Source organism: Podarcis raffonei, chromosome 15 (genome assembly GCF_027172205.1).
Source record: "Podarcis raffonei isolate rPodRaf1 chromosome 15, rPodRaf1.pri, whole genome shotgun sequence".
NCBI lineage: Eukaryota > Metazoa > Chordata > Lepidosauria > Squamata > Lacertidae > Podarcis > Podarcis raffonei.
Genome location: NC_070616.1, coordinates 24,270,273 through 24,284,716, shown reverse-complemented (window position 1 = coordinate 24,284,716; position 14,444 = coordinate 24,270,273).

Sequence of the window (14,444 nt, the reverse complement as noted above, 5' to 3'; positions counted from 1 at the left end):
GACCAAAAATTGAGCATCTTTTGGTCTGGCACTCTAGTGTGAAAAACATGAGAGTCTCTTGCTTTGGCTCTCTGGCACAAGCCAGGTGACACATGCCAGAGCTCTGGACCAAAAAATGGGACATTCCAAGATCCAATCAGAAGCCAGGATGTCTTCTGTAATTCCAGGATGTCCCAAATTGGGATAGTTGAGTGGTATGGGATCCAGGAGCACCCCAAGCTCCAAACCTCAGAAGAAAGGAAACCCCACAAAGATCTCCCAGACACGGCAATCCGTCTCGGCTAAGTATATGCACAGGTTTCAGTGGGGCTCTTGAGCAGCTGTTCTTTGGCCCCATGTTTTAAGAAGGGCACTGAGGAGGTGAAAGGGGATTTTGAGAAGAGCAGCAAAGATGACAAAGGGCTCCGACAGCAAGACGTACGAGGAGCTGTGCTGGGCGCCAGGCCCGTTTAGCCTGAGGATAAGGGAAGATAAAGGAGCCGTGTGACAAGAGTTTTCAAACACTTAAAAGACTCTCCATAAAAATGATGGAGCGCAACTCTTCGCTGCTGTCACAGAGGGAAGGAGAAGAGGCAAGAGGTTTAAATCATCATACCTAGATTTATACATGAATATTCAGGGGGAAATGGGAGGGGGCACACACTTCCTAGCTGTTAAGAACACTAGGCTGAGGGAACAATTTGCCAAGAGGGAGCTAAGAGACCGAATGAGCATCCTTCAGGGACATCACAGGAGGAATGTTTCTCGATTTGAGGGAAGGACTTGTTTTACTTCAGGGATGGGGAACCAGGGGGCAGATGTGGCCCTCCGGACCTCTCTGGCCCTTGGAACTCTCCCCAGCCACATCCCCTCTCCCCACCCCTCCCTGTCCCTGTTTCACACTCATCTTTGATTGTTTTCGTTTGGTTGTAATGTGTCCTCGAACTCTGATAATGCCTCAAGCTTGTCTGGATGTAGGATACAGAGGGGCATGGTATGGTATGTAGAGACTTGTCTTCTGTACCAAAAGTAAAATCTCCATGCATTGCTCCACCCACTTGTGCTTCTGGCTCCACCCACCACAGATCCCCAGTTCTGTGTTTTCCTTGATCAGCTTTGAAAACAACTTTGACTTAAGATGTACCCTGGAGATAGGAAGGGCAATGGTTTAACGAGACATAAAGACCTCTGCTTTTCCAGAACTAGGAACATGGTCCCATCCCCTCCGCCCACAAATCCCCAAACTTTCCTTCCAAAAGGAAGAGGGAAGAAAAATATGTTTCAAACGGTTCTCTCTGAAGAAAGGAAGCAAGATAAAGAAGGCTAGACTCCCCCCCCCTGCCCACAAGTACCCAGTTCTTTCTCCGTTTATACTGCCTGCACCATCCCCTTCCAGAGGTAAAATGTGCCTGGGTTTTCCGCTAGGAAAAGGGGGCTTTAAAATGCAGTAGTTAATGGACCATCATCATGATCAAGGCTACAGGGGAGCTTCTGGGATGTTTGTTCACTGCACACTTCTAGGTGGCAAGTTCTGCATTGTAACCCTTTATTCCTTTTCAAGACACAGGAGAGCAGAGAGCAAGCATGGCTAATTACCTCAGTTTCTTGGTTCCTCATTTCCCCAGTCTTAATTTGAGTGTGACACCCAAACACACTTCCTTGTTCTGTTGGCAAAAACACAGACATTTTGCTGACTTTTTGAAATTCCCCCGGACACTAATTTTGTCATTGAAATGCCAGACATTTATGGCAACCTCAGGTAGTGGTTAGAGCACTGGACTAGGGACTGGGAGACCAGGGTTCAAATCCCCTCTCTGCCACAAAGTTCTCTGCATGACCTTAGACAAGACACAGTCTTTCTGCCAGATCTACCTCACAGGGTTGTTGTGAAGAAAGAGAATCATGCACGCCACCTTGAGCTTCTTGGGGGGAAAGTGGGATATAAATGCAATAAAACATATAGCAAATGTATTTTTCTACATGTTACTTGGCTGGAGAATTGCATTGCAAAATTCAGAGAAGTGCGTATTTTGAAGATGGCTGTGTTGTGCTTTGCGTTCTGTTTCAGAGAGTGAAAATTAGGTAAGCTCAATTTTAAATGCCAAACAAATTGACTCCCGCACCTCCCATCCCCAGTGGAGAGAGCCCGACATCCCCTACTTGTGTCTTCTGAAGTCTCCAGGTGTCCTCAGCAGCCTGCCATATTGGTATTTATCCTGTGAGTCCCTCTCCTTTCTCTTCTCTCTCCCTCCCTCTCTCCCCTCAATTAAACAATTTCCTTCCACGCAGAGACCCCCTTCCGCCATTACCGCACAATCCAAGCTCCCTTCTCCTCTCTTTTCCCTTCCTGCCTTTTGTGTGCTTGTAATGAATTGCGAGGAAACGCCACTGAGAGGTGTCAGAACAATTTCTATTAAACATAATTTCCTAATGAAAAGGTTACAAGGAAGTGTGTCACAGCTAATCAGTATTTAATGCTCTGCAGCGGGGAGCAGGAGTGCAAGAGACCTCTGGCACGTACAGCCTGAGGAGCAGGCCGACGGGTGGGGCCTGGAGGCCTGCTGCCGGCGGGCCTGATCCGGAGGCAGATGCTGAAGCTCCTGCAGTTTTATAATCTGGCTGTTTTGCTGTGATTCCCCCCCACACCATTTTAGGCCTACATAGGACACCACGCTTGACCTGGAAAGGACTACAGTTTCATACCCTCCAACATTTCTCTGATGAAAATAGGGATGTCCTATCCCATTGCTTGGTCCCTGCTCCTGCCAACCTAGCAGTTTGAAAGCATGTCAAAGTGCAAGTAGATAAATAGGTACCACTCCGGCAGGAAGGTAAATGGCAATTCAGTGTGCTGGTCTGGTTCTCCAGAAGTGGCTTAGTCATGCTGGCCACATGACCCGGAAGCTGTACGCGGACTCCCTTGGCCAATAAAGCGAGATGAGTGCCGCAACCCCAGAGTCATCCGTGACTGGACCTAATGGTCAGGGGTCCCTTTACCTTTACCTTTATTCCATAATAATAATAATTTTATTATTTATATCCCGGCCATCTGGCTGGGTTGCCCCAGCCACTCTGGGCGGCTTCCCACATATATAAACACATAATAAAACACGAAACACTAATAAAGCTTCCCTATACACGGCCGACTTCCAATGTCTTCTAAAGGTTGTATAGTTACTTATCTCCTTGGCTTGGGGGGCAGTCTCATAACTCCATACCCTCCAACATTTCTCCAATGAAAATAGGGACATCCTAAGGAAAAGCGGGACATTCCGGGATCAAATAAGAAACTGGGACAGCTTCTCTAAATCCAGAACTGTACTTGGAAAATAGGAACACTTAGAGGGTCTAGACGTCTTGAAGCATGCCATGCTTAGGCTAATTCTCTACCCTGCTGATGTGGATCATTTGGATCCCTTCCAATTGGGATTCAGGCCTCATCATGGGACTGAAACTGCCTTGGTCACGCTGGTTGATGATCTCCAGTGGGCTAGAGACAAAGGTGAGAGCTGTTTCCTAGTTCTGCTGGATCTCTCAGTGGCCTTTGATACAATCGACCATAACATCCTTCTGGACCGTCTAGAGGGGCTGGGAGCTGGGGGCACTGTCATACAGTGGTTCCGCTCCTTCCTCCTGGGCCATGTTCAGAAAGTGGTGGTGGGGGATGAGTGTTCAGACCCCTGGGCTCTCACTTGTGGGGTGCTTCAGGGTTCTGTCCTGTCCCCCATGCTTTTCAACATCTACATGCAGCCGCTGGGAGAGATCATCAGGGGGTTTGGACTAGGTGTCCATCAATATGCAGATGATACCCAGCTCTACCTCTCTTTCAAATCAGAACCAGTGAAGGCGGTGAAGGTCCTGTGTGAGTGCCTGGAGGCAGTTGGAGGCTGGATGGCGGCTAATGGATTGAGGTTGAATCCTGACAAGACAGAAGAACTGTTCTTGGGGGACAGGGGTCCCTGAAGGACCAGGTGCACAGCCTGGGAGTCATTTTGGACTCACAACTGTCCATGGAGGTGCAGGTCAATTCTGTATCCAGGGCAGCTGTCTAGCAGCTCCACCTGGTACGCAGGCTGAGACCCTACCTGCCCGCAGACTGTCTCGCCAGAGTGGTGCATGCTCTAGTTATCTCCTGCTCGGACTACTGCAATGCGCTCTATGTGGAGCTACCTTTGAAGGTGACCTGGAAACTACAACTAATCCTGAATGTGGCAGCTAGACTGGTGATTGGGGGCGGCTGCCGAGACCACATAACACCAGTCTTGAAATACCTACATTGGCTCCCAGTACGTTTCCGAGCACAATCCAAAGTGTTGGTGTTGACCTTCAAAGCCCTAAATGGCCTTGGCCCAGTATACCTGAAGGAGCGTCTCTGCCCCCATCGTTCTGCCTGGACGCTGAGGTCCAGCACTGAGGGCCTTCTGGTGGTTCCCTCATTGCAAGAAGCCAAGCTACAGGGAACCAAGCAGAGGGCCTTCTCAGTAGTGGCGCCCGCCCTGTGGAACACCTTCCCATCAGATGTCAAAGAGATAAACAACTACCTGACATTCAGAAAACATCTGAAGGCAGCCCTGTTCAGGGAAGTTTTTAATGTGTGACGTTTTAGTGTATTTTTGGTCTTTGTTGGAAGCCACTCAGAGTGACTGGGGAAACCCAGCCAGATGGGCAGGGTACAAATAATAAATTATTATTATATAATGGTGCATGGCTTCCTTCCTGTGTTCCCCTTCTTCCTCACCTGTTTCTTCTGCTTTCTGGCCACCTTTAGCCTGTTTATTGGCTTGAAAATATGTTCACCCAGCTGCCTCTCCTTTTGCATTGTTGGCAGACAATGACCTGACTCAGTATAAGGCAGCTTCCCATGTTCCTGAAAGTTGGGAAACCATTGTTCTATTCACCTGACTCTAATAAAAACAGTGACTTATCCCAGCAGATTAGAAGATGGAGCTGAATGTCAGGACTATGGGGCCACTGTATTTCCTATATTTCAGTGTGCATGTGTGTGAATGTGACCTTTGGCAAGTAACTTCTTTTTCTTAAAACTTCGCTACATCCTACCCGCAGGATAGGAATTGGCAGCGGAGCAGCTGTTGAATTGCAAGTCAGAATTACAGCTCACATGGCCTTTGGAAAACTTTTGAAGGAAAAGCCCTGGAGAAGCCAAAGTCTTATTTTCAGGGCTGTAAGTTCTTTCCAGGCACTCGAAGGGCTAATAAATCCCCAGCCCAGGAGACGTCAATGGTCGAGATCTGTGCAGAATGCAGGCAGAGAAGAAACAGGCCCAGAAATGGGAATTCAATAAAAGTGGTATCCTATATAGGCTGGTGAGATGGGCAAGAGGGAGATGGTGGGGAGCTAGAGGGAGGCAGGTGGGGAAAATCATGTTCCCCTTTGCAGAGCTCTTCAGTAAGGAATAGGCAGCCATAGGCCTGTGAGGGGGCTCGGTTTAAGCCCCCAGGGTCCTCGTAGCTGCTATTTAGTGTAGCCTTTGCTCTCAAGAAGGGACGCGAGTGGCTCTGTGGGTTAAACCACAGAGCCTAGGACTTGCCGATCAGAAGGTTGGCTGTTCGAATCCCCGCGACGGGGTGAGCTCCCGTTACTCGGTCCCTGCTCCTGCCAACCTAGCAGTTCGAAAGCACGTCAAAGTGCACGTAGATAAATAGGTACCGCTCCGGCGGGAAGGTAAACGGCGTTTCCGTGCGCTGCTCTGGTTTGCCAGAAGCGGCGTAGTCATGCTGGCCACATGACCCGGAAGCTGTACGCTGGCTCCCTTGGCCAATAAAGCGAGATGCAACCCCAGATTTGGTCACGACTGGACCTAATGGTCAGGGGTCCCTTTGCCTTTACCTTTTTACCTTGATCTCAAGAACGTTTCTCATATACACCTTAGTTGTTTCCTGGATGTTGGAAGAGGCAGGGATGGCCACCAACTTGGAAAGCTTAAACAGAAGATTGGACCAGGCAAATTCATGGAGGAGGCGGCTATCAATGGCCAATAGCTACAATGGCTCTGCTCTGCCTCCACAGTCAAAGGCAGTGATGCTTCTGAATATCAGTTGCTGGAAACCAGAGGTGCGGAGAATGCTCACATCCTGCTAGGGGGTTTCCCAAAGGCAACTGGTTGGCCACTATGAGAACAGGATGCTTCCACAAGAGGCAGTGATGTCAGGGACTGGGCAGAGAAGAAGAAGAAGGCAGTTCAGAATGACAACAGGGGTTTGAGGGAGATCACAGCTCAGAGGAAGATGAGGGGGAAAGATGGGAAATAATGGGAGAGGAGGAGGAGACAGAGCCAGAGCAGCTGGCTGACATGTTATTACTAGAAAGCTTTCCAGACCCTCCATCTCCCAGAACCTGGCAAGCCTTAAAAGTAGGAGAACAAGGGGCTCAGAAGCAAAGGGCCCTTAGAGATGATGAATGAGGAAGTGGGAGAGAAGGGGAGTGGAGATTTACTTGGGACAACACCATTATTCCAGGAGGCTGTATACCCTAGCCTTTCTCTGTAGTAGTAGTAATAATAATAATAATAATAATAATAATAATAATAATAATAACAATAATAAGAATAATAATAATATATTATTTATACCTTGCCTATCTGGCTGAGTTTCCCCAGCCACTCTGGGCGGCTCCCAATCAAGTGTTAAAAACAATACAGAATTAAATATTAAAAACTTCCCTAAACAGGGCTGCCTTCAGATGTCTTTTAAAGATAAGATAGCTGCTTATTTCCTTCACATCTGAAGGGAGGGCATTCCACAGGGCGGGCGCCACTACTGAGAAGGCCCTCTGTCTGGCTCCCTGTAACCTCACTTCTCACAATGAGGGAACCGCCAGAAGGCCCTCGGTGCTGGATCTCAGTGTCTGGGCTGAACGATGGGGGTGGAGACGCTCCTTCAGGTATATAGGACCGAGGCCATTTAGGGCTTTAAAGGTCAGCACCAACACTTTGAATTGTGCTTGGAAACTGGGAGCCAATGCAGATCTCTCAGGACCGGTGTTATGTGGTCCTGGCAGCCACTCCCAGTCACCAGTCTAGCTGCCACATTCTGGATTAGTTGTAGTTTCCGGGTCACCTTCAAAGGTAGCCTCATGTAGAGTGCATTGCAGTAGTCCAAGTGGAAGATAACTAGAGCATGCACCACTCTGGCAAGATAGTCCATGGGCAGGTAGGGTAAATATTGAATAAAAGCAGATGGTAAGGACTTTTCCTTGTCATATCCTTTCCTGGCAACCTGCTGTGGGGGTTGGTTCCTCTGCCGTCTGACAAGTGCTGGCCACCAACTTGGATACCTTCAAAAGAGGATTGGAGGAATTCATGGAGGATAAGGTTATCAACAGCTGCTCACCACAGGGGCCCTCCACCGTCGGAGGCAGTGTGCCTCTGAATACAAGTTGCTGGGAATCACAAGTGATGAGAGTGCTCTTGTGCTGATGTCCTGCTTACAGACTTCACATCAGGGCAGCTGAATAGACACTATGAGATCAGGATGTTGGACTAGGTGAGTCCTTGGCCCAATCCAGCAGCCAAGTTTTTCTTAGGGGCTTTTTCTCTGCAGCCAGAACAAGTGGGTTGAAGTGACAAGATCAAAACAGGTGTGTCTTGATCTGCAAGTATCTTTGTCCAATGAAAGTTAGAGTCAAATAGCATCATTTCTCTTTGGCCCAGCAAACAGACCCGAGACAATTTTCCTCTATAAGAACTAACCTAGCATTTTACAGCTGCCTATCTGAAATTAGGAGCTGCTTAATCTCACTGCTAGTGTATCACTTGGAGGTGTAATTGTGCAGAAGAAAGAGAAGGATTAAAATGCAAAATACTCTACTGTACTCTCCACTTTCTTTCTTTCTTTTTAATAAATATTAAATCCCTTTTCCCGTCCCCCTTTTCTTCTGATTTTACAAGAGTGGGTTTTCTCAAATTATTTTGTACATGCATGCCTGCATCTTTCACAAAGTGCACGGGCGAAGCACGCAGAGAGAATAATTTCAATTCCTTCATAAATCTTCAAAATGAATACTTAAATTCCAGGCAAAGACAAAACATTCTTACACCTTTAATTTCCACTCTATGAAATACAATGGAAAAGGCTGATTATTTTTAATTCTTCCCTTTAATAATTCAGCTGTGGAGTGATTTAAGGCAGGGGGATGATAATTACCTTTTCACTCTCCCCCCTCCCCCCAGTAAATGGAGTTTTAATAGAAACAGGAGCTCAGGAGCTGGAATTAATTCAAATGGCCTGGCATCAGGTCATCCACAGCGGCGTTCGTACAAATAATTTATCTATAAAATGGTTTCGCTTGCTTCTTCAAGGGATCCCAAGCCAGAGGGGTGTGCACACAACACGTCAGGGGGTAAATCACTGCTTTCTATCTTTTGCAAGCTGAACAGAGATGGAGAGAGTATTGTGGACACCAACCATGGAAGATACCAGCACTGCAGGAAGGAAACTTTTTTTGAAAGACCATAGCTCAGTGGGAGAGCATCTGCTTTGCATGCAGAATGTCTGAAGTTCAATCCCCAACGGCATTTCCAGGTAGGCCTGGGAGAGACCCCTGCCTAAAACCCTTGCGAGCTCCCAGTCAGTGTAGACCAGGAATGTCCAAAGTCCTGCCCGGGGGCCACTTGTGGCCATTAGGGAGTCTCCAGCTGCGTCACTCCTTGGGTTGACCAATCTGGTCGGCCGGGGGAGGGGGCGTGGCTAACTAACTAAATGAATACTACAGTACATGTTCGGGATGTTGATGTTACAGTGATGGTGGTGGCAGAGGGGCGGCCGCCACTTTGACCCAGTGCTGGATTTATATATAGGCTAAGTAGGCTGAAGCCTAGGGCCTCTAAATCTAGGGGGTCTTGCCAGCCCACCCGCTCCCCAGCGGGCAGTCTCCTCTCTCCCAAAATTGCAAACCTAAGACTTCATGCGAGGGCAGGGCAACTCAGGCCTCTAATTCTAGGGGGCCTCACCAGCCTGCCCTCTCTCCAGTGCCGCAGTCTCCCCTCTCCCAAAATTGCAAACCCAATATTCATGTGAGAGCAGGACAACTCAGGCTTCTAAATCTAGGGAGCCTCACCAGCTTGCCTGCTCCCCAGTGCCGCAGTCTCCCCTCTACCAAAATTGTAAACCCAAGACCCTGGGGCAGGGCAACTCAGGCCCAGCAACTATGAGACTAAGGGCTAGCCAGTGGGGCCCAATTTGAAGCAGTAGGGCGCAACGTGGGGCCCAATTTGGCCCAATTGCTCCAATTGCCTTAAGGTCAGCCCTGATGAGACTGTGCAGGGGTTGGAGTGTAAAGCCCTGCACCTTCTAGGTCCCTGGTGTCACTATTCAGAGTACAGACACAAGGACTTGTTATGGAAATAAAGGGGGGGGGAACTTATTGGAAATCAGCTTTGTCACCTCCCCCCCCCAAAAAAAACCCTGAGACAATGAGCCCAGCCACCTTTTATTCACAGTCGCATAAGCACTACACTACAGCATGGCCATAAACATGTACGTTCAACCGCTGAAATATACATTCAATATGTAGCAATGGAGATTTATGCTACTGCTTTATGAATAAACAGTGTTTTATGAATGGACTCTGTATTTTGTGAATTACCTAAGAGTCACCAAAAGGGAGCTCTAGAATCTGACAGCTAACCAATTGGGTACAACCAAACAGCGACCCCCTATTGCTGAAAGCAGGTAACCAGTAGGGAATGCTTCAGCTCAGCCTTTGCACTGTTGACTGAACACCCCCTGCTGTGCAGATAATGGAGAAAGCTCATAAATTATATCCCTTCTGGCATCCTGGCCAACTCTGTTATGCTGGTGTAAACCCTGGTGCACCAGAAGCCCAGAATAGCAGCAAATAAAATCCGCTCATACAGTATGTCAGTGATGATAAGACTTGTCAACCAGTTCTCCCAAAGTCTTCCTAAATTATAAAGCTCCAAAATACAGGCCAAAAGAGAGCAGGTGTGGGAAGAGCAAGGCATACAATGGCCACCACCAGTGAAAAGGTCCTGCTCTGTGTAGCTCCTGCCCTGTCATTTGATAGGGTGCCCACTTGCCCTCCTTCTTGACATGGAATCTCTCTGAGAAGGGATAGCAGGGACCTTGAAGTTCCCAACAGCTCTTAATCAAGCAAGCAAGCAAGCAAGCAAGCAAGCAAGCAAGCAAGCACACAGGTCACCTTTGTCACAGTCAGGATGCCTATGTCCTGGCCAGGCCTGCACCCAATCTTGTTTTTGTACAATTCTTGTTTGTCCTCAGTAACCAAAATTATACTATCAACATATGCAAGCAGAAAAGTTGTTTTCCTTCTTTTACAAGGAATCGTACAAAACAAAGTGGCACTAATAAAGAAAAGTTCCAGGGTGGCAACAGAAAGCAAACTAAAAATGCTTTTGCAGTTCATCAAAACTATCCATCAATATCAAGTTATAGGAAAACTGGTGCTATAAAGAGTAATCCTTCTAGTTGGTTAATTGGTTTGGCAAGTTCCACTCGTCAGGAGAGCTATGAAATTCAAGTGAGGGTCAGATACCTTGTCAATCCCAGCAGGTATATAAGAGGACGACCCTCCGGCCCGCCCATGGATCTCTGGAGACATCCTGTATTTAAAGGGGCTTTCTGTTCTAAGTTTTCTTTAAAATTAAAGACCCATCAGTTAGCAGCACATGGATGACAGACTCACCTGGTCTTGCTCCTTCCCACAGAGGGGAGACATGTTGTCTTTCTATTTAAATCACAGCAATGTGTGCATTGTCTTTAACCTGCAATGCTTCTTTCAAAATTTGTATCTATACATACAAATTAGCTATGCAATTTTTATGCACACCTGTGTCTTCTTTGATCCTTTCTTTCTTGATGCATTTCAATGACAATACATAGTTCCAGTCAGTGTATCTGCTCAGGATCCCTCTTTCAGTTCTAAGTCAGTAAAGCAGCCGGTTAAATTTTTCATGAACAGTAAACGGAGGCGGCCTGGCCTCTAATTAAGCACTGGGACAGGGAAAACTTTAAACTACTTCAGATCTGATTCTCCACAAGTGCATGCTAATGATTCCTTTTAAAATGTCAAGCAGTTTTGTATCCTACTTCCTTTCATAAATAATTTCCACTGAGCTGGCTCATACGGCAGAAGTATCCATCTGATGCAGACAGCCCCCGCCTTGTGATATGTTATTTTTTGTTGTTGCATCTGAGTGGAGGGAGGAGAGGGGTGGGGGGAAAGGGAAGGCAGGCATAAAGGCTCCAGGGCACACCTCTTCCAGAAAATGGGGGAAATGGGAGGGGGACTGATAATGGACTCCTCCCCCTGGCATTCTTTCTTAGGTATGGTGATGGAGATATTCTGAGGACATAGTGAAACCATTCTCCACCTACAGTCTAAAGTGGCACAGTCCAGCAACAGATACAGCATGTGAGCCTGCCGATCATGTGTTCTGGCTCTTGGATAGATGAATCGCACATGTGAAAATGGTACAGTCCAACAACAAATACATCATGTGATCCTGCTGATCATGTGGCCCATCTTTTGGATGGCTGAATGGTGCAGGCGTAGTAGTATAGTCCGGTAGCAGACACACCTGTGAGGTTTAGTCCATGGATGCCAGGCCTTCCAGGCCTCACAAATGAGCAGGGCATGACATGGGTGCTTAAGCTGAACTCAAAGAGGATGGTAACAGGAAAGGAAGATGTGCCAAACCTCATATTGGGTTGATTTTCACAAAAGTGATAAATCTGTGTCTGGGCTGCACCCTTTCAGACTGCAGAGAGTAACTCACATTGACTAAATGCTCTTCTGTATAATAACAGCAACAGTATTTCTACACGTGGTAAGCTTTGCCCGGGACAAAAGTTCTGGTCTAGCATTCTCCTAAAATGTTCGCTTCCTGCTTGGAGAGAGAGAGAGAGATGCATGGATGAATTTACTTTAGAGACAAAGGGAAGGGAAACACAACAAGAGAAGTCTATGAATGGGATGCATAGGAGGATTCGTCTCCCCCTTCCCCAATATTACTAAACCTTGGAGGTCACCCAGTGGCCCTGAATGGCCGTGGCTTCAGGTCTCTCTCTCTCCAAAAAAGGAAGGCCTTATTCATGCAGCCTGCAATTTGGTAGTTTTAAAAGGGAGTGAGACACACTCATGGAGTATATATTTGTGTGTCTACATCAATCAACTTCTATGTACCAACTGCTGGAACCAGGCATAAGGGAAAGGCCAACACTTTCACATCTTACCCATGAGACTCCCATAGCCACCTGACTGGCTGCTGCTGGAGGCAGAACAGTAGACGCTGGACATTTGCTTCGATCCAGCAAGACCTGACTTTCTCAAAGGCAATTCCCCACTGCCGATCTCTGTCCCAGGTATGGAGATTGCCTGGCCTAGCCCTGATGGAGAGGCACTTAGCCAGAGGGAACCTTTTCTTATTGTAAATGACAGAGGCTGCTCCCGGCATGCTGTGTGCTAATATTTCTTTAGCTGTTTTCCCGTTTAAGGTCAGGTATTATACACCATTTCCTAGTGAGCTCAAGCAAATGATTACATCGCCCGAGTCACAGGCTCATTCTGTAAATATAAATGCAGCTTCCTGACTCGGGCAATGAACCGATCAGCCATCAAATCATGGAGCTGAGGAGCCAACGTCTTTCTTCTGGGGCTGTTTAAAGTGCAGCACGAAGGCTTCCTGCTAGTGGGATTGATGAGACGCTAGATCTGAATAGCTACAGTTTATACATAGACAAATGTGGCTTGTCGAAGGCTTGGCTCTTTCCTATCTTTTAAATCATGCTGTAAGCAATGGCCTAGGCTTCCTAGAACATCGACACAGCCAGAACCACAATGCTTTCCCCCCCTGTTAGTAGATTGCTGATCTGAGCCGAGACTGCCCGGTTTTTCACAATTTTTTTCCCCATATCGAAAATGAGCTGTTGCGGTACATCTTGCTTGAAAAGTAAGGCCTCTTTTCCTTGCATTATCCTGGTCAGCTCTCAGTCTTCATAAGTCATACTTGCCATAGGAGACATTACATAACTGGATCTGATTGGCTATGCAAGACTTCTGGCATCATCCCATTCTCTGCATGGATATCTGGCTGTTTGAAATTATCTGACTCTGCTCTCAATTGCCATCTTTATCCCTCATTCATCTGGTAGACAATTTGTGCAGCTACATATAGTGCTGGTATTTTATCTTATCTATTAAGTGGTCTCTGATTGACTAGTACAGATGACCAATCTAAAAAAGGAGAAAGGAGGAGGGGGAAATAACACAGACTCGGGTGTGGGGAGGCAAATATGCATGCAATCCAAGTGAACTGGGGAAACATTTCTACTGAGAAATCAAATCTGGATAATATTTGTTGAAGCTCCCAACTTTTCCAAAGCAGGGGTATGCACACAATAGTCCCAAATATTGCTGTCAGGGGGTGGTGCTGTGGGACTTGAATATTCTCTGATAAAATAAATGTTGATCTTTTTTTATGGCTGCCTGTATCCATTGCTTCCTCTTTCTGTTGTGGCATTGGTGGAATTTCTGCTTTCTCCTGGCTCGAGTCCAGGCAATCAGGGATCACACCATGAACATCAGGATGCTTTGTACTTAGGGATGGTTGAATATGCCAGTTTTGGTTTCTTCCCCGCACCTCCCAATATTAAACTCAGTTCTCTACATTTCCAGATCAGTTTGCAAATGGTTTTCTTTTTAAAGTCCTCATGAAAATTCATCACGCGTTTCAGTGGAAATTTCTCCTTCTGGTTAAGAGCCAGACCCACTAAGACACTTTTGCAAACTCCTCTTCCCTAATACAGTGCATTTGTATGTTATTTTCATTGTCATTGTAGGCATCCGTCTGTCTCGTGAGACAATGAAGAGTGTGGCTTTAGGGTTAATGTCAAACTATTGTAGAGTTACAGTGCCTGCTGTGGCTGTGGAGACTGATACAAGAGAGACATGTTTTATTGCAGCTGGGGCAGCTGAAGGCATCTGGTTTTGATGCTACAGGAGTACCATTATGATTCTTCTCCCTACTCCGTTCCTCCCAGCGGTCATTCCTCCTCTGGTCACTGTTGTGGATACACAACCTGTCTGTCTGTCTCTAGGCACTGCAATCATCTGCAAGGGATTCCCACTCAGCAAGGTTAATGTTGCCAATCTTCAGGTCATATTTGCAGGCATCTTTGTAACACAGAGCTGGTCTGCCAATGGGCCTGGTGCCTGAAGCCAGCTTCCCAGAGAGGACGTCCTCAGGGATACTGCTATCTTCCAATCTGCGTACATGACCAAGCCAGCATAGATGTCACTGAGACAGAAGTGCAAATGTGCTGGGAATGTGGGTTTGGGACAGCATATCTTTGTCTGAGACTCTGCCCTACCATGTGATGCCCCAAGTTTTCCTGACATAATAATAATAATAATAATGAATAATAATATTTTATTTATACCCCACCCTCCCCAGCCAAGGCGGCTAA